Source organism: Lissotriton helveticus, chromosome 6, assembly GCF_964261635.1.
Source record: "Lissotriton helveticus chromosome 6, aLisHel1.1, whole genome shotgun sequence".
Lineage (NCBI taxonomy): Eukaryota > Metazoa > Chordata > Amphibia > Caudata > Salamandridae > Lissotriton > Lissotriton helveticus.
Genome location: NC_136067.1, coordinates 2,056,730,409 through 2,056,751,712, shown reverse-complemented (window position 1 = coordinate 2,056,751,712; position 21,304 = coordinate 2,056,730,409).

Here is a 21,304-nt window from a genome sequence, read left to right as displayed (position 1 = left end):
AATAAAGCAGTGATATCAGGGACCACAGGAAACTGTGGCACGACAATCTTGTTGACCTCTCGAAGGTCGATCACAAACCTGTACACAGGCGGCTGAGAAGCATCAGTACGCTTAAGAACAGGCAAAACCGGGCTATTACACACATTTCCTCTTGTTTCCTCAACCACACCCTTCTCAACCAAATCATAAACAATTGCTAAAAGAGCTCTCTCACCATCGCTCAATATCTTATATTGTGGGATACAAGACAATCTAGCATTTGATTTGAGCGTAACAACATACGGTGGAATCTGCAAAAGGCCAACATCATTTGGACCCGTAGCCCAAAGCGTATCAGGAAGCGAACGCAATTCCAGTGGCAAACAATCTTTAGACAAATACATTGGAGAAATCACTTTCTTACCAAGGGTAAGCTGTACTCCCGAAGGAGAACAATGTAATGTCGCATACAATCTTTTCAGCAAGTCCAAACCCAACAAATACTCACCACAACCAGTCGTTAGAATAAGTGGAGCTTCCAATTCACAAGGGCCAATAGAAAGGGACAAAGGACTAGAAACCGGATTACGAACTAGGGCGCCTGAAAATCCTACGGAAACATTGGTCAAGCCAGACAAATGTGCGCCAGGGAGTTTAGAATGCATAATAGAACTCTTTGTCGCACCAGTATCCAAAAGAAAAGGTTCTACCACACCTGATGTAATCACTTCAACATACGGTCCACTCTGATCTACTGGAACTGACACTACTCCCTTACTTTGTCCACGGCTGTCCTAGCTATCATTATAACCAACACACTCACCTTCAACACTGTAATCCTCAACATAATACTGGGCAGACTGACCACTCGTAACATTTTGTCTGTCAAAATAATTCGCAGAATTCTGTAGGGAAGGAGAACGCTCATTCTGTGGAATCACACCACGTCCTCTACCTCTAGGAGCTTGCTGAAAACCCCCACGACCTCTCTGACCAGACACACCATTCGCACGCTGTAACAAGGCTGGGCAACTATTCTTAAAGTGACCTTCCTCTCTACAATAAGCACACTGATTAGGGCCAGGAAAGAATCGCTGAACATAAGACTCAGGCTTCTTTAACAATCTCTGAAAATGTGGAGGTTGCTGGAACTGAGGTTGATTCTGACGAGGTGGATAAGCTTGCTGCAAAAGAACCTTCGTCTTTAAATCTTTCGTTTTCTTCTCTGCTTTATCCTTCTCATCTTTATCCCTATTCTCGTAATATTGTGCAGTAGCCAATATCTGGGCCGACGAAGAAACAGCCCATGAACTCTCAGAATCCCTCAACTTATTCGATAGTTCAGGAAGCAAATTAAAGACAAATTTGTCCACAAATAATCTTTGCCCACCTTCCGTACTCATGTCCTGACCACTATGATTGATAAACGTGTCTTCAAACCTAGTAAAGAAATCAGACACGCTCTCGTCTTTCTTCTGCTTGCATGCTGCTAACTTATCCCAATTCACTCGTAACGCAGGCATCATCGTCTTCATCAAATTAATAATTCTACCTGGCAATTCTGAAACTAAAGGTTCAGTTTTAGCACCTCCCTCTTGTCTACCATCTGCAGCAGCAATATTCGGCCAAGTATCTCCTAACTCTTGCGCATGATTCTCATGACGAATCTTCGCCCACAAAGGTTGTGGGACTACAGTAAAGTCCACATTTGTAAAGCGCACAATCACCCGTAAGGGTCTCTAGGCGCTGGGGGCCGTCGGGAAGATTAAGCGAGCTATTGCCCAGAGTCACGTGGTGCTGGGCTACCCTGCCGCCGGAGCCGGGGATCGAACCGTGGTCCCCAGATTCCAGCGTCAGTCGCCCTGGCCGCGGCGCCACACCTCTCCCCACTACATTACCCATCAACATATCAATGTCAGCTAAATTCATAATACACGCGTCTACTGTCTGGGACAACTCTTTGTAATAACCAGCAGGATTCTTACGAGGATCAGGTAAGGTCTGCTTAAGAGCTAAGACCTCTGCTCTCTTCCAAGGAACGTGTACCCATACTCGCTAAAAATGAGCCAGAGCAGCAACAATACCCTGATTTACATTAGCCTGAACTGCTTCCTTCCATACAGGAGGAACTTCTCTCATAGGATACTGTCTCACTTTTCTTCTAACAGAGGGATCAGGTTCATACAATGTCTGAGGCGGAAGTCTAGATCTGAAAGCAAGTATCGTCTCTACAGCATCTGTAACATAAGATTCCACTATCATCCCTTTAGCAAAATCTGACTGAACATCAAGTAGTTCCTGCGGGATCAAGCCCAAATCATTATCTTCCCATTCCTGATGCAGAAACATACACATCACATCAAAAACATACCTTTGCTTAGGCAGTTCCCACTGAAAGAAAACATCCATAACTGCTGGCAAACTATACCTTGAGGCATTTATAATCCATTTACGAGCCAACAAATCCAACACTGCCCGTTCCTCGGAACTAGGAAGCTGACTACGACTCTGCTTACGTTCCGAAACAGGGGTCATATTCAGTGACCCAAACAATGGAGACAACAAATTCGTTTTCGGACAGAAGGAGAAGAAGCAGAAATAAGAACAGGAGAATAAAAATTCTGAGGCAAAGAAGGTGTAGGAATAAGAACAGTAGGAGTCTCAGATGCAGAAGTAGAAGGCAAAGGAGTTTGAGGCAAAGCTGGTAGCAAAGTTGGAGACCCTAGAGCGGGTTGCGCAGGAGGAGGTAAAACCATCTGTGGAGTACCGGGTGGCTGAACAACAGCAGGAGGTTGAACAACAAAGGGTGGAACAACCGGGGGTAATAGAGGTGCAGTAGCACCCTGCACATAAGGAGGTGGTAATCTCAGTAGATGAGAGATCAAAGGATCTTTTTCAAGGTCTTCAATCGTTTTCGGAGGAGGAGACGGCAAGGCCGGATAACATGTATCTATGGCCATGCAACGCTGTCTATCTAAAACTTCACACACTCGATCTTCCTCATCTGACTTAAACTGTCTAGCAGCTTGTAGTACTGACATATTCTTATCTTTCCTATCTCTTTTCGCTTGCTGAATTTCTCGCTGTTTGGCTTCCTTACGCCAAAGGCGGAAAGAGTCAAACATTGCCGGCCGGGCTTTCTTCCTAAATAGCTTAACTTCCAGATTATCTAAAATCTCTGTTTCAAAACTACCATGTGGGGGCCATTGTAAAACACCATCTTTTTTCGTGTAGCGGACCCATACTTCCTTATAAGTAATAGGGCCCACTCCGTGTTTAGAATAGAGCTCATAAGTCGGAGTTCCAACCGGAGGTATCGGACATGAATCCTCCAATCGGGAATCCCTGTTACAACCACAAACAAACCAATTACCAAATTTACCAAGACCAGGCATCTTACTCACAAGTCTGGTTTCAAACTTCAAAGGGAATCAAAAAATGATACACTCGTAAATATACAAGCCCTTCGGCTTTGGGTACTGCAGCAACCAAATCAAAACCAAGGAACCAAACAAAGTCGTGGGAGCGACCCACTTTATTAACTAAATATCTGTCACGCCACCAGAAGACGTCTATTGTCTCGCTTTACAAACATCAATCGAAGGGTCCAAGACAAGGCGACAGTCAGGACAGCAGTCCTTCGTAGCCGTTGGAAAGCGGGAAGCCTTGCAGAAAAGACCTTCGGTCCACGTAGACATGCAGGGGTCGATGAAGTGGGGGCCCTCCTCCAGAGTTTCCTCACGTGGCTCCTCGCAATCTTCGGGCTTGGACCGGTACCACTGAAGTCGCCCCACGTTGGCCGCGCCAACTGAAGAACTGGGATTTCAAGTACCCAGCGGCGGCAGGGACACGCCCGAAGTCCTCTGGGTTCCCTTGCCTTGGTATACAGAGACACGGAATACTTCTAGGTGGCGTCAGAGATCACATTTATTAGCTGCAGCTAGTAGCAGAAATCCCAGCAATACAACACGGTGTACAACTCAAGAAACTGCTCACTTTTCATAGAGCAAGACATCATTATTTATACACAATTTGCTTCATTACAAATGTACACCCACTGCGATAAATTCTGACCAATAGTATACATTTTACATACATCATCACATTCCAGAATGCTTACTTTACATCGTTCCAACCCACAGGTTAATTATTAGGACTGTCCCAAATTCGATCTTTGTAAGCCGGACAAAACCCATAATTAAAAGCATTCCCCATGAAATGAAAAGTCGTAAGAAAAGAAACAATTTAGATGCTGAGTGAGATAAGACATGTGCAAGGAAACTAAAAGTTAACGATCTCCTGAACATTGATTGCCAATTTCAGACAACGATCAGCTAGTGAAACTGGTTTTGCAAAAGGTCGGTTTCAGGTGAAAAGGTCAGTCTCTCTGCAGTTCATTCAGAGTCAGAAAACCCAAGTTAATATATGCACGAATTCAGAAGGCCAGGCCACTTGTTCGTTGGGCCTACTTCACAGGCCTACGTGAGGGCAAGACTAAAATGGCGTCTCGAACAACGCAAAACAAAATGGAGTCTAGTCCCGAAAACCACGGAACCTCAGGCTGTCCATGGCACAGGACCACTTTTCTTACCACCAACATGCAGCCTGTACTGTTAAAGGAGAAACCTTGCATCCCAAACGGTCCAACTACTGACCATTCCACAATGGCAGAAATCCTACATTGGAGGGAGGGGTTTTACCTGAGCAGACATGTATTTATTTTTTTGCAGAGTTTTATATAGCGGTGGCTAGACCCGGAGGTATTAGAGCGCTTTACATAAGGATTAACGAGATACAAAATGACATCAGTTACAGAAGCCTATTTTCACATAGGAAAAAAAAACTATGTTACACAGTAACAAGAGTTACTATAGCATAGAATACCATATACACACATCATATGGGGAATAGAAGGTAGAGGGGGAAAAATAAAAAGGGGTGGGAAGAAGATCAGGCCAGGTAGAACCGGTAAAGGAGAAAGTACTTCAGGGGAGCTAAAGTCAATGTGAAAGTCAAAACAAACAGGCTAGGAGATCAGCAAACATAACATCAGGTGTTGCGAGATGTGAGGGGTTTATGAGACCCAAGGGGGGTCAACTCAGGATAAAGGTCAGTCAGTCGACGTAGGGCATAGTCCAGCGGCATGTTGAATCGAATCGAAGCCGCCAACATGGAGGATCCGGGTCACGGGCACCAATGGCATTGACACAAAATGGCGGGACATGCAAAAATCCAAACCATGAAACTATATGGAACTTGCTCCACGAAGTAGGGTTGGGTAGGGGGGTGGGCGGGCAGCCACCGGAACAAGAAGGGCAGAAGGCTTCCGATCAAACTCAGGCCATATACATGCACACGTTCGGGGCAGCAGACTCATCAAATCGGTATGCCGCAAAGTCAGTTCATGCACCCAGGAAGTAGCCCCCAAAAGGAGGGGCAGCAGCGGGGCCAAGAGGGCGCTCCTACCGTGACTCTAGAAGTGAAAAACAAGTTGGCAATGTAAGTTCTGCAACACATTTGCGAAGTGAATAAGGGTCAACCCAGCCACCTAGAATTAAGGAAAGCAGTAAAGACCTCCCAGTTCCACATAACAAGACTCATCTGACTTCATGCTACAAGTCTTACTGACTTCTGTAAGCAGTGCGCAAATCTGTCCTCCACACTCTATTTGCATACTACACCATGTGCAAGTCATTCTTAAGTTTGTAGGACACCTCCTAGCTTCATACATTACTCCACAAGACACTAATCAGATGTCGCACTTTTGTTAACACGCTTTCGCCTTTCTTCAACAAAGTCAGTCGCTACTAATTCGACCAATCAGAAGGGGCTCTGGAACCCCATTAAGAGCAGGGAAGTACAAATGCTACAATTCAATAAATGACACGCTAAAAAGTTTTTTTTTTTAAATAGGGTGCTTTTAATTCTTTTGGTGTCTCATTGTCTCCACGTGGGGGGGAGGCGGCATTCATTCTGCACACACATGTACCCAGAAAAACAATTCAACAAAGATAGATTCAGGTCCATCAACCTAACACTGGCTGTTAGAACCAAAGTGATCAGCTCTTCACAACAAGTCACATCTTGAGTTCATACATTATGTGGTGTGCCCGAGGACCCTGTGTACCCAGCCACCAATGTAGCTGCACAATCTTTAACCCTTGTTTTTTTTCAAAAACTGCTGGAGCATATGTTAATGGAATTGAAACAAATGCAGTGAAAACGGTGTTCTCTGTCTTCATACAAAAGTTGGTGTTCGCTCATCTTACACTTTTAATGCTCTCACTTTCCTAATTACTTGCATGGCAACGTGAATTGTGAACCCCTTTAACTTTAAACATCTTATTAATAAGCAGTTGGTTAAGAGCACAAGTCCATCAAGGCAATGCAATACACATTTGTGGGCTGCTCGCAGGGGGCCTTCTCCACACCAGTGTGTAATACATGACCCAGCTCTGTTCCCCTGCAGCATAACCTGACCAATTTCGGAACGTTTCGGGGCCTCGGCCCAGGCCTTTTATGTCGTAGAGCCCCCCCCCCCCCCCCCGACTTTCCCTCCTGAGCCTAGTGGTTGGAGCCCCGATGGTGTTTCCATGGACCGCAGATCTTTTTTAATTTTCAGGGGCCGCCTCAGGAGCGGTATGTTGCGTGTTCCGCTAGTTGGCACCAGTCCAGGTCCTCGTCCAATTCCCTGATAGTTGGGGACCTGCCTGCACCCCATAGTCTGGCTATATTGCGCTTTGCCACACCAGCCACCATGTTTAGCAAAGTACGTATATGTGGCTGGGCCACTTCCCTTCCCCCGACACACCCACCAGCAGCCATCTGGCCTCGAGCGGGACAGGTAGGCTAGTTAATGCCCTCATTGACTCTGTTATTCGTTCCCAGAAGGTTTGGATCAGCGGACAAGTCCAAAGTAGAACGTGTCCACATTTCCACAACCCCGGGGGCAGTCGGCTGAGTCACTGCGGCCCATTTTGAACACCCTTGACCTAGAGAGGTATGACCTATGCAATATACTGTCATATAGCTACTATATATCTTTATAATGCGTTAAGTTAGCATAGGCACATTAGATGTTTAAACGCCATTTTTCCTTTTGCTGCTTCTGCACACGACACTTAATTGTTGATTTAGCTTTCAACCTAGTAGTTCGTTGTGGTTTACATGAGAATAATATGTTATTACTCTGATATCAGCTTTGCTCAATAAACTATGTCTGTACAGGGAGTGCTGAAGCTTCAGGAACAACGAGATACTGAATTGTTATGAGGTCTGATCTTCGCGCCTTCTTAGACATAACATAAGTGCAGCTTCTGCCAACTTTGGCTTTTAGGCGGGTTTTATATTGCTTTGCTTGAGGCACACATAGCCCACTTGATGCTGTTCGCATGCAGAGAGAGCTGGTGTATGCTGATGTGATCCCTTCATTCTAGGATCCTGAGGTATGGGCCCGCCCTAATTCAACCCAAAGAGACCTTCTTAGCTATTAATATAATATGCGAGTTAGGGAGGGTGTGAAATAAGTGTTGTTAACCCTTATTCATTTATAGCATGTTAACATGCTGTCACCATTCGCTTTTTATGGACTAGTAACTATGCTGATAACTTTGCTTTTGATAATATGTTTCCTTGTATTATCTAAGATACTGCGCCTGAGAAGACGGCATTAGTAAATAAATATTTCAAATGTTCACGTGTTCTTCTTTACTCCGCGTTCTGGTTTGTAATGATTGTATAACGAAAGAGTGCTCATGTGTTCCACGTAACCTGAGGTATTGTAAGCTCATGTTCTGGTTTGTCTAAACATTGGGAGTTTGTTATGACCAATGAGACACTGTAGCTAGCTCGGTAAGGGGTTTGTTGGGTACTAAGGTGAGTTTTGGGTCACCCTAATTCGCTGAGGTTCCAATCCTCTGTGCACAGTTCTGTGGGAGAACAGAAACCCTGCTACATGGCGCCCAACGTTGGTGGTCTTATATCATGACACTCGAGTAGTATATCATTCAAACCCTAACCCCTTCACTGTCGTTTCCGGAAAACGGTGGTGTCGGTGAAACCTACCTATTTTTTGAAATAGGTCTTTTCAAGCTTGATTCTATCTAAAACGGTTTCTTTGAATTACTACCCAGTTGTGCTACAAAGTTGACTTTGTTTTTCTGTGGTTCCGGTGAAATCATGGCTGTGGCTGTGGCCATTGCGCAGCATAGTCGCATTGCGGTGCGCACCCATCTACAGACATACCAGGTCCTGTTGGAGGGCATGGCTGTGATTTTAGTGGTGTGTGCAGATCCGGCGTACCCGTTCGAACTGTTTTACTCATGGGTAACGTTTCCGGCAGTGGACGCAAATTCTGGTGTGTTCCACACCTACACACCCTCCCCTGTACTGGCTGAATACACCCCGTACAGGGCACTGGAAATACCTATTGATCATTGGCAGCATCGCGTTTGGTTTGATGGCGCCCTCCCCCACTCTTTGTCCGCTACGAGGTTAGGTCCTTTGTCCATTCCAGGCACGAATTGGCCTGCTTTGGGTGGATTTACCCCGCACCCGAATCACGGCGCTTGTCCCCTTGCTGATATTCGCAGTCTACATGTTGTCTCGATTGCCGTGATTCGTGCATTAGTGCAATACATTGGTCGTCATCTCCCGGGAGGTCCCCCGGGGGGTCCGGCCGTTCAAACGGAACATGGCGGCTTGAGACTAAATCCAGTTATGGTCAATTCGGTTTTTGGTAAGCGTCTCGATGATAAGGATGACTTTCCTTTCTGGCTTGCCGAGAAGTTTGATCAACTGGAGGCTTTGTTTCCGAATTCAACTCCTGCTGATAAACATAGAATGTTGACGATTACTTTGCCTAAGGATTTAACTCCTGAGCTCATTGACTGTGAAAGCTGGGGAAAAACTTTTGCGGCCGTTTATACGAAGTGTTTCGGCACCTCGTCTATGACCGTACTGCCTACGATCGTTAAACGTGTTCAGGATGATCACGGACCGGAAGCAGCGGTTGAATTGGGTATGCGCCTGTGTGGTTCTTTTGAGATTGTGAGCGATCTCATTCTCTCCAATATCAAGGGAGATGCAGTGAACTTTCAGGTGTCGAATGCTTTGGCTGCTCTGCCCGATGCCGATAAACCCCGACAGTTAGCGAAGATAGTTGCGGCCGCATATAAAACGATTGGCCGCACAAGTAGAGGTCTGAAATATTTTGCAGTCAAGAAAAAACAACCGCAGGGACAGTCTGCAACAGCAGATGTCCAGCCCAAGTCCAATAAACAGAATTGGCCTAAAAAACAGAAACAGGGGAAGCAACAACAGCAAACTCAGGATTCATATCCTGCGCCGCAAGTTCCTGCGCCAACTGAAAGGGTATATGATTTGCACGATCGCGCGATGATTACATCGCCTGATAGATTTCAGGTTTCTGAACAACGCTCTCCTCGTTCCTTTCAGGACTCATCGGCCCCGAAGACCGGTGGAGGAGGAGGCGGTAGGGGACGTGGTGGCCAACAAGGACGTGGCCAGTCCCGCCAGACAGACGGCGCAGCGAAGCAGGAGGATTCTACGCCAAAAAGGCCGCAGTTTGCGAAAAAGAAAGTCGCGGCCTTAACAGCGCATCGATATGCCACAGATAGTGAGAACGCGGCTTCGGAATCTGACGTGGGCTCTGACCTTGCTGGACAGCGCGGCGGAGATTACCATAGTGATAGAGCCAAAACTTCCGTCGCGGAAATCCTTGAACAATTAGAATATCAGGGAGTTATTGAAACGTGTGTGTCACCGATGAATAATCCTCTTTTTACTGTGACCAAGCCTGATGGATCATATCGTTTGGTATTGGATTACCGGCATTTGAACTCGCATTGCCGTAACTGTGCAGTACAGAATACTCACGGCTCTGCCCTAGTGGATAGTCTAGTGCGTAAGCGTTTTAAAACAACGCTTGACATATCCAACGGTTTCTATGCCCACAGATTGGACAGCTTTAGCTCCCAATGGACCGGTTTTACATGCGCTGGGGTCCAAAAACAATTCCGGCGTCTCCCAATGGGCTATAAGAATAGTCCTGGTATATTTACCGCACGCATAGTCTCTATTTTGGAGGCACTCGACCCGGATGCTTGTTCGTATGTGGATGACATATATCTCACAGACGATATTTGGGAGCATCTGTGTCGTGTAAATTCTGTTATTTGTAACTTTGCAGACATGGGTTACAAATTTAACTTTGCAAAATCGCACATTGCTGAGCACACAGTGTTGTTTTTGGGCTATGAGCTCAACAATGAAGGTAGAGGTTTGGCTCCTCACTTCTTGGAGAAATGCGCACAGTTGCACGCTCCAACTACACTGAAAAAATTACAGTCTTTGCTGGGCTTTTTGAATTTCGGGAGGACATACATTCCGGAATATGCCCAGCGTATCAAGCCTTTGTATGCTTTGATACAACCAAATTTTTCGAAATCATGCTGGCTGCCTGAGCATTCAGCCATCTTGCAGTCCTTGCAGGCTGATCTGCTCGCTTCTAAGTTCTTACTGACTCGTGACAACCATACCAACCTGGTGATAAGAATAATACCAGGGACGGTGGGTTTAACGTACCTCACTTTTAATGAAGGAGACACAGTACCTATTGCTTACAAGTCACACTTGTACACTTCGGCTGAGATGCGGTATCCCACTGTGGAAAAGGTTTTATCAGCTGTGCAGATGGCTATTCTTAAGGAACGGGCTCTGTCACAGGGGAAACGCATGTTGGTTGTAACACCCTGTCCTCATTTGGAGGCAGTGACAAAAGCCAGTGTACCAAATTCAAAAGCTTTGCACCCTCGGTGGATTCAGTGGGCTGCGTCCTTGACGTCCACGGATGTCACGTTTATTTTTGACGCCTCGTTGCGGTCGCAGGAGTACTTGCAGTATGAGTTTGTTCATCCTGCTCCTCTAGCTATGCGACCTTTGGAGGACTTCCATTGCATCATTTACACTGATGGTTCGGCGCAGGTTGCGCATGGCTCTAAACATGCCTACGTTTCCGCATGCGCCATTGTGGTCGGTGCTATGTTGAATGATGAGTTCATATCCAGGGAAGTGCACACGTTGCCACTGTGTCCAGTCTTACAATGAAAACTTGTTCTTTTGGATTCAGAATGACTTTCGTGATTCCAAGGGTAGCACAATAAAACACAAGATGATCTGGGTTCGAGTGGCGGAGCTTAAGGCTACGTTGCCGCTCGTTTTTGTAATTCATACTCTTGGCCACCAGCGTGTGGGAGTCCACGCTGTCGGTAACTCGCTTGCTGATGAAGCAGCGAAATCAGCAGTGTCTACATACTTAGTTGACCCCCAGCCTGTGATAAAGAAGAAGGGTGCAGCAAGGATTGACTAATACCACTCTGGTGGAACCCGCTGTTAATCCTTGTAATTAATTAATTCATCACAGGTCTTGTGCGACAGGCAGGCAGTCCTATTCCATCCCCACTTGCGCCTGTCCACTGGTATTTGAATGAAAGGACTGGTTTCTTATGTGTATCAGTTTTCCTTGTTGAAATGTTTTTGATGTTGCAATTTACTTTGAATGTATTTGTTATGTAGAAAGTTGTTTTGGTGTCATGAATTTTGAGTATCCATTGTGAACCTCTGTACACTTGTATATATTGTGCACATTATTGTATGTTATTGATTTGACTGTTTTGATGTGAGTCTCCTTTGAAAACATATGGTTTGACTAATGAAACTTAACTATAAATGAAAATAAATTGTTTTGTGACAAAAGAAGTCTAGTTCACGCAAAACAATTTGGTTGCGGGGGCAGTAATTGATTATAAAACAAACCTGACTAGCCACTTCTGTTTTGTTTAATACATACTTAGTTGCAGCAGTTACACGGTCCAAAAGTAAGATTGATAGTGACATCTTGGCAGCTGTTGCTGCCACTGAGAAGGGAGGTAAACATCCTTCGGGGTTCCCTTCGAAGTACACATACCACTTAAGTCCCGATAAGGTTCCTTTTGTGAAAATTCCTGATGTTGGTGAACGTTTGATTCCCAACTCGGATCGCAGGGCAGACTTGATTACAGCAGCTCATGAAGGTGTGGCGTCTGCGCATGCGGGCGTCTCAGCCACTGTAACTCTATTACAACAACGTTTCTGGTGGCGGGGACTGTACAAACAGACGCGTGATTATGTCCTTCTTTGTGACATATGTCAGCAGATTAAACCTTCAACTGCTGCGCGTCCGCCACAGACTCAGTTGTACATTTCTAATAAACCACTAGGTTGTGTTTATTTAGATCACTGCGGTCCTTTTTCATCTGATACTGCGTATAAGTAAATCTTAGTTGCAGTTGATTCATGCACACGCTTTGTGTGGGTCTGGCCCCATCGCAGCACTGATTCACGGACTGTCATTAGAGATTTGCGCATCTTTGTAGGGATTTTTGCCTGTGGTACCTTCCATTCGGATCAGGGTCCGGCTTTCGCCTCTAAGGCGTATAAGGATGCCATGAATTCGATGCGGGTCCAAGTCAAGTTTTCGTCTCCCTACAGACCTGAGGGTAACAGTGTAGTGGAGCGAATGAACTGTGATTTAAAGCAATCTTTGACAGCTCGAGTTATAGGCACTGGCAGGAACTGGCTAGCCCACCTCTATGGCGTGCAGCGTGCTCTTAATAATCTCCCTTGAAGGTCTCTGGGTGGGCGGACCCCATACGAAATGCTCTTTGCCATCAAGATGTTCGTCCCTGACCTTGACGGTCTAGACTGCGTGGCTCGCGCCACAACCTTTGACGTAGATGAACAGTGTACTGTTTTACAGAATCTACAAAAGACCGGAGACAGTCTTGCAAAGGAACATTTGCCCTCCACTTCGGATGTTGCGTTGCAGATCCCGGTAGTCGGCTGGCTACCCCAAGTTGGAGAACTGGTTCGAGAGAAGATCGACAACAAGAAAAAATGTGGTCCTTCCTATCGAGCTCCGGTTCCAGTCCTTGGAGTGAAGGGCACAAGAACAGTCATTTTACCACCACTTCCTGGTCGTAAGGAAAACAGGTTTATCTCAATTGACAATGTCAAGATACACAGAGTGGCCGATTCTTCTTAGCATGACACCGGCTGTTTCCTGTCCTTCCATTGTGAGAAATTCAGTTTTGCCCACTGCTTCTAATCATGAAACTGAAGTGGCAATCGAGTTGCCTGCTATTTCCAGTCCTTTATTAAGTACTTTGCCCGGTACAGACCTTGCTGAAATAGACTATACTTACCCCACTGACTTGTCCATGCCTGACATGCAAGCCCGTTTGGCCACAGAATCCAGATTTTCATTTGACACTGTTTCCAATGCCTCGAAGAAACCCTCACGTTTTGCAGTTTATGCCAGCTTGTTTAGAAAACATTTTTTAATTCCGCCTTGGACATATATTTGGATGGTGCTTTTTTCAATTTACCTTTTTATGTCAATTGGGTTTGTGTTTTATTTTTTCCGTCTTATGAATGGACACTATGTCGAAGAAAGAACATGCATTCGACATCTAAATGGAACTTTGGCCCCCCTTTCCTCATCGCATTCTGCACACCGATTGAAAAGAGACTTGACATTTGTTAACATCACTGCTTGGCCTGTCCTTGATGGGATAGTGTGGGATGCCGTTAGGTTTCAAATTCATAGCCCTACCGAGGTTGTTAATGTCCCCAATGTGCTTAGGGTTAACATGGGGGATGTTGTGAAACAAAACATACGTTCTGATGATTGGGATGGTCAGGCCGTAGAGTCTTTGTTTTCTGATTTGAAATACTATGCTGCCTTTGATGCTGAGGATTTGTACTTAGAATCTTCTAATTACGGTGATTTGTTTTGCTTTCAGCATTTTGGCAATCACTTCTTACATAAAACAGCATCACGAAGGAATACTGTAAATTATACACAATGGGAGCATTGCCCAGCTCCTAAACAAGGCAGTTTGAGTACTTATTTAAAAAAGTACACTTATTTTACTGACTTCAATCAGTCTAATCCCGAGTCCTTTTATTTTAAAATGGCACATAAGCCTATGTCCAAGGTTAGACTTACCGATACTAAATTGTTGTATTCGAAGTGCTTTCTTGATCAGCTAGCTATTGGCGGCTATGAATTATGGAAAGAAGCTATTGACTTAAAATCTGTTTGGGGTTCTAAGAGTTGGCAGGTACAAGGCGCTGAGGCTTTGCATTGTGCTTGTCTCATCCCGAATCAAATGTTTTTGAATTCATCTATTTCACAAACGACGTGCTTTGGATTGGCTACTTCTAAAAAATTGAATTCTCCAACCATCCCAGAGTTAGAAGAATATTCTGGCTGGAGTAATTATACTCAGTTTTCTATTAGGGACTTGCAAACCCTATTGCTGAATTCGTCCTTTAACATATCCAGTTTGGATCCAAAAGGTTGGCTAGTGGTGCAGATTCATGCCAGCACCGTTTTCTGGGTTTATCTGATGGCTTTACACAGGTTAGACCTGATCCACGTTTTGAAACTGAGCATTCTGTCACGACTTACTCTGTGGGCAAATTGTGTCAGAATTGGCTGAAACATTCAACATTGTCTGCAGTTAAATTACATCTTACAAAGCTGAATGATGATATCGATTTGAATGACTTCATAAAGGGCCCAGCTAGTGGTAGATCAAAAAGATGGATATATGCTGTTTACAATGAAATCTGGAAGACATCACAGATTGAGGCTGCAACACGCCTTAGAGCTATAGATCAGGCGAATTTAGAAAAGGTGCTTGCTGTGGTAGATAATAGTATTAACATGCTTTCTTCCCCCATTTACACTTTGGATAATATTGTGTCTTCTGTAGTGGATATTGTGCATGATGAAGTGTCTGTATTGTACCATGGTCAGAATCAATTACGTTCTATCATGCAATTTGCATGGACCCTTCAAACGTTGAAAACTGGCAAGGTGCCATGGAGCTACATGAATGTTTCTTCTCTCTTTGCCTCCTTTAATTTGACTGACAAGCAGCGCTTGCTTTCCATGCGAGATGCTTCATTTTCTATGTTACATATTGAGAGATTGGAGTCCTTGCCTTTTTCGGTGGCAGAGGCCAAGGATGCAACGTGGCTTATCCACGGTTTAATAACTTTGCCTTTTGCACTGTATAAGTTTACAAATTGTATGCGATATGTTGCCATAGGTCGCTATGAGCCCTTAGGTAGTGCATTTCTCCATGAAGTCTGGTCCCTTCCTTTCACTTATAGATGTTTGAAAGACGGACAGGAAGTTTATCTGAATGGGGAGGAGTGTACAGAAACACCAGACCATTCGCTAATGTGTAGGCATATACAATTGCACGGTTCCTGTAACCAAGACCGGCCGAACTTGGCCTGTGTTTTAAAAGGGACTCCAGTTCCTGCAATCACCCCGACTTTTACCTTACTAGGGAACGGAAGTTATTTACTTTTAAATAATGAAGATTGTTGCGGGTTAGTTAAAGGTGTAGCTTATGTGGTAACTGTAACTGAGCGTGTCGTTTGCTGCAGAAATGTCCTGTACCCACCCACACATGAAAATAGGGAGGTTTCCATTTGGCCACGCATCCCAACCTTGAAAGCAGAATTCAGCGGCATGAGCAGAATAAGGGCGCTATTGTCCCAGAAGGAAGTGGCCTTGAGTTCGGCCTGGGAAACTTTCGTTCTTCACATAGCTAATACACGAACAGAAGTTCAGGCCCTTTTAAATACTGATTTACCGTTGCATTTCAGCGAGATGGTACATTCTATCTTCAACGCGTCCTCCACAAATGGGCTGGCGCATTTTTTTGAGTCTGTTAGCAGTGGTCTTGTAACTTCATTTGAAAAAATCTTTGGAGTCATCCCTGCTTTCTTCCATTCCATTTTTTCGAGTTTATTTGGTGGATTCCCAGTTATCCTGGCACTAGCGGCAGCCGTTCTAGTGGTTGTTTGCTTCCTTAAATATGGATGTCCCACGTGTGGAAGGAGCAGCCCATCCCCTCCTAGCGCTGTTTCGGGACCGAATGCTTGAATATTATGGCACGCTGCCGCTTGCGATTTTAAGCACGGCATATGGATTATCGTTTCGATTTTCCTACTTCACCTGTGTCCAGCCTGTATTTCACTGCCTAAGCTGTGACTTCGATTGGGCCATTGATTTGTGTCTCTGCGGACCGGTTTCTCCTGAAGTCGACTTTAATCAGCTGATGAGTCCCATCGTTACTCACGAGTTGGTTTGTAATGGCGACAGGATTATGGCCTTAGCAGCGATGCATGGACTAATGGGTCCTTGGAACGTTCTTACAGCAGCGCAGGATTTCTTGTCAATGAGCTTTCTTGAAAACCCTCCGAGTTGTCCTCTGATGGTAATAGAGGCTCCAGTGTTGGGAGAAAACGTTTGCTCTTTTCCTCTTTTGAATTGGATGGCTGAACTGTTTTCGGATAAAGACGGTGATTTCCTGTTGGAGGCTGTAGCTGCATATTTTGCATATTCGGTCTTGCCTTGAAAAGACTTCCTGGTTTATGATGATGCCCCATTTTTTTGGCATTTTTCTCCTCCCAGACCTATTGGCTTGAGTGCTTGTGACATTTTTATATTTTGATTTGATTACTGCAGTTTTTTATACTTATAAGGTTGTTCATGGTTGTTGAACTCTGCTTTCATGAAGTTGCCCTTATTTTATCTTATCCGTCCTCGGATCATGGGGGGGTGTCATATAGCTACTATATATCTTTATAATGCGTTAAGTTAGCATAGGCACATTAGATGTTTAAACGCCATTTTTCCTTTTGCTGCTTCTGCACACGACACTTAATTGTTGATTTAGCTTTCAACCTAGTAGTTCGTTGTGGTTTACATGAGAATAATATGTTATTACTCTGATATCAGCTTTGCTCAATAAACTATGTCTGTACAGGGAGTGCTGAAGCTTCAGGAACAACAAGATACTGAATTGTTATGAGGTCTGATCTTCGCGCCTTCTTAGACATAACATAAGTGCAGCTTCTGCCAACTTTGGCTTTTAGGCGGGTTTTATATTGCTTTGCTTGAGGCACACATAACACACTTGATGCTGTTCGCATGCAGAGAAAGCTGGTGTATGCTGATGTGATCCCTTCATTCTAGGATCCTGAGGTATGGGCCCGCCCTAATTCAACCCAAAGAGACCTTCTTAGCTATTAATATAATATGCGAGTTAGGGAGGGTGTGAAATAAGTGTTGTTAACCCTTATTCATTTACAGCATGTTAACATGCTGTCACCATTTGCTTTTTATGGACTAGTAACTATGCTGATAACTTTGCTTTTGATAATATGTTTCCTTGTATTATCTAAGATACTGCGCCTGAGAAGACGGCATTAGTAAATAAATATTTCAAATGTTCACGTGTTCTTCTTTACTCCGCGTTCTGGTTTGTAATGATTGTATAACGAAAGAGTGCTCATGTGTTCCACGTAACCTGAGGTATTGTAAGCTCATGTTCTGGTTTGTCTAAACATTGGGAGTTTGTTATGACCAATGAGACACTGTAGCTAGCTCTGTAAGGGGTTTGTTGGGTACTAAGGTGAGTTTTGGGTCACCCTAATTCGCTGTGGTTCCAATCCTCTGTGCACAGTTCTGTGGGAGAACAGAAACCCTGCTACAATACAAAGCTTCACCAGGTGGAATTGTGCTTGTATAGCAATTTCTCTGGGGCTCTGCAATGCCTTGATCCACTCCTCGGCCTCCACGTTGACCACCCATGCCTCTCTTAGTGAGGCTAGGCAGTCTGGCCTGTTGTTTATTATCTTCCTATATGTTAGGGAGACTGCCTTGGCGGGCATCGGGTCTAGTATTAGTTGATCCTCCATGCGGGAGTAATCCGGGAAGAGCTCCCCCGCCGGTAGATGACATTTCAGGGCGTGCTACAACTGCCAATACTGAAAAATCTCACCCTCCTCCAGCACGTATTCTGACTGCAGGACCTCGAATGTCACCAGTGTGCCCGCCCTCAAAACATGACCTAGTTTGTCTATCCCAATTGTGTGCCCACGTGTGTGGGCTTGTTGGTTTTTAACTTCCCCAGGTTGTCGCTGTCGCAGAGAGAGGTCTCTGCTGTCAGTCTATTGTCCCATGCAGATATTTGTTGGACGCCTTCCACGCCTGCAGTACCGCCTGTGTGTGGGGTGGGAGCGAAACCTGTCCAGGTTTGCAATCTAAGAGCGCCGGGTAGCCCCAGCTTCCCATAACTAAACGGTCCACCCTATATGCTGGTTTAGATCGTTCCCAAATACCCAGTCATTCACCACCACCAGTTGAGAGGCCCAATAATAAGTTTGCAGTACGTGGATCGCCAGACCACCGTCATAAACCCAATGCTCCAGTTTCCTCAATGAGATTCAAGCTGCCCATCGTCCCATAGCAGGGATCTCAGAATGCGATTAATTCTGCTGAAGCAGGAATCGGGTATTCTAAAAGGTGTGTTCTGAAGGAAGTAGAGTGTGCGTGGTAAAGCCATCATTTTAAAAAGGGCCGCCCGTCCCATTAGAGAGAGGGGTAGTGTACGAAAGTGATTTGCGTTGACCTGAAAACGGTCAATCTAGGGGAGCAGGTTGCGAGCCAGGAATGTTTTCTCATCTCTAGTTAGGTATATCCCTAGATATGTGAACCCATCCTGTGCCATCGGGGCTGGACGCCGGAGTGGCAGGGACAGATTACCCCTTTAATTTTTATACCTTTTGACAAATGTGTTAAAAACTTCCCAGTATCAACTTCTGGAGAGCATAGCTATATATCTTTTAAAAATGTTTTATACTAATTTTTCAATGAGCGTCAAAACTATTGGCAGCGCTTTAAGTGTGAAATATAACAGGATAGACCCAAAGTTTTTTCGTGGGTGCACACTTCCACCACTGCTGAATGTGTTGCCTGCAGAAGGCTAAGACTGCCTAGTCTCGATTCCATCTCAGAACTCCTTCTCCCACCTCCAGACACTTCCTGTTTCTTGATCTCTTTCTTGTGGGTTCTTTTTCGTCACTGCTTTCTCCCTGTGTCGCTGTTTTCTGATGTTTCTCTTTCTGTTTCACTAATTTATCTTTCTCTTGCTCCAAATCTGATGAGGAAAATATAAGCCCCGTTCCTCAGAAATTAGTGCCTGTACCCACCACCTACAGCCACCGGCACAAATTAAGCACTTGCTATTGACGAAATAAAGCCTAATTACAGAGGCGCAATCACACATTCCTTTCCAGTTACAGGCACTAAATCTAGGTTTTCCAAAGCATGTGGCACTTGAGTTTTAGTAGCGAATGACTTGTTGAGAATTACTTTTTAATACACTATGAACAATTATTTGACTCTGTCTGGACTCATTCTCACTTTCTTCACACAGTAAAACTTTGTTTTTGTTGTGCATTAACCAACTTTTAGACAAAGCCTGATGGACCAGACTGTAAGGACACTTGGAATGAAGTAAATAGATGCATGGGGGCCTGTTCCTTAGCTGCAACTTTACTAATTTCAGTTATACCATTTACAAGTGTAAAGTGTAGATTTGCATGTCCCTACCCTCTCAAACAGGGCTGGAGTCAGTAATAACTCCATTTATTACTGTAAAGGGTAGTGACTTTACAGCCATATTTAATGTTTCGCACCCTTGGAGAAGACCTCATCTATAGAGGTGGAGATCTGCCTACGGTAAAGTTTGAGAACATATATAAAAGTTTATTAAAGTTAAAAAAAATAGTCTCTTTTTTATGTTAAATGTTCATAAAAATGTGTTATACTTATTTATGTTGAAAGTATGACACATTTAAAAATTACTATAGCTTTATTAACTTAAAATTAAATATTTGAATAAAGTATATTACATTAAATGTAAATTATTTTTTAAAGATTTATTTTAAAAATCCACATACAGTAAAAAAGTTTATATTTGTTATGTATTACAAATTATGTACAGATTTCATTTTGAACATTATTAAAAAGTGAACTTTACATTTGTTTTTAAATAAAATGCATAAAAATATTTTAAAAATAAAATATGTAAAGTTTATATATATGTTTTAAATATTTAAATACATTTATAGATTATGAAAAAAGGTAACATAATTTAATTTATTTGAACATTATTTACTATAGGTTTCTATTTTAAGTGTCTAGCTCCATTATTTTCTGTGGGAGGATGTGGAGTACCGGTGGTTGGCCATACGCGGGCTGGACTTGAGCTTTCAGTTGCAGTACATTTATGACTGTTTTGTGTCTTTTTTGCTGTAGTGGCGATAGAACTGCAGGCCGTCAATAGCTACATGCATACTCCTTTGTGGGTGGGCAGATGTCCTTCTCTAAACTCCTCTTTAATCCTTCCTTACTCCTTCCTTAGCCCATACCATTTATTCATAACTAGTCTCCATTTTCCAGCAATTTCCCCGTCCCTCCTACACTTACTACTAAAACATATACCTCTGTATGTGGAGATTTTCACATTAGGTCTGAATGTCTCCGCACATAAAAGATAGGAGATGCAGAGACCTCCAAACATAGATTAGTGAATAGTATTTGGTGGTACGTAGAAAATAACCACAGACACTATCTAGGTTGCAACAAGAGTCAGGAAGTTTCCATGAGGTAAATGGAATCATAATGCCACAATACAGTCTGAGCAACGCCACCGAAGACATCCTATTCTGCTGACTATTCAACAAATATGTATCCCCACTGGTGCAACTTCTAAAATAAATTTCAGATGAACCTCCAGATGTATGTTGACCAAGACTCCAAACTTGGAAAAGAAGTTGAGAAGCCATACCAACATAGTGGCGGCTGCTACCTGTTAGCAGCAGTGGGACGGGGTGTGAAGAAGGGCATAGGGGTGAATAGGAAAAAAAAGAAAATCACTTACCTCCCGGCCGCTGACTGGTAGGCCGCCACCTCTCCTACGCCCGTTTCCTGACTTCTTAGGAGTGGCAGACAGGAAGCACCAGGGCACCCAGGCTCCCTGCAGTCAATCACAATGCTACAATGCAGCACTGGGATTGGTTCGAGTACCTTGACATGGCGCTCAGCCAGGGGCTGGAGGGGTGGGCATGTTCTCCACGCAGGCTGTAATGCAGCCTCCATGGAGAACAAGGTAAGTGCGTATGACTGTTTTGGGCCACCCAAGAGGGCCCGCCAAGCACTTATGCTCACGTAGGGAGTGCAAACCACTCCTCCCCCCTGCTCTAAGAGCAGCCCCGCTCCACAAAGATGCCGCAATGGGGAAAACTAAAATGATAATAACCTTGGGTTATCATTTTATTTTTCCTCTTTTTACACTGCAAAAAGCAGTGGGGCGACGCTCCTCCGCCTTAG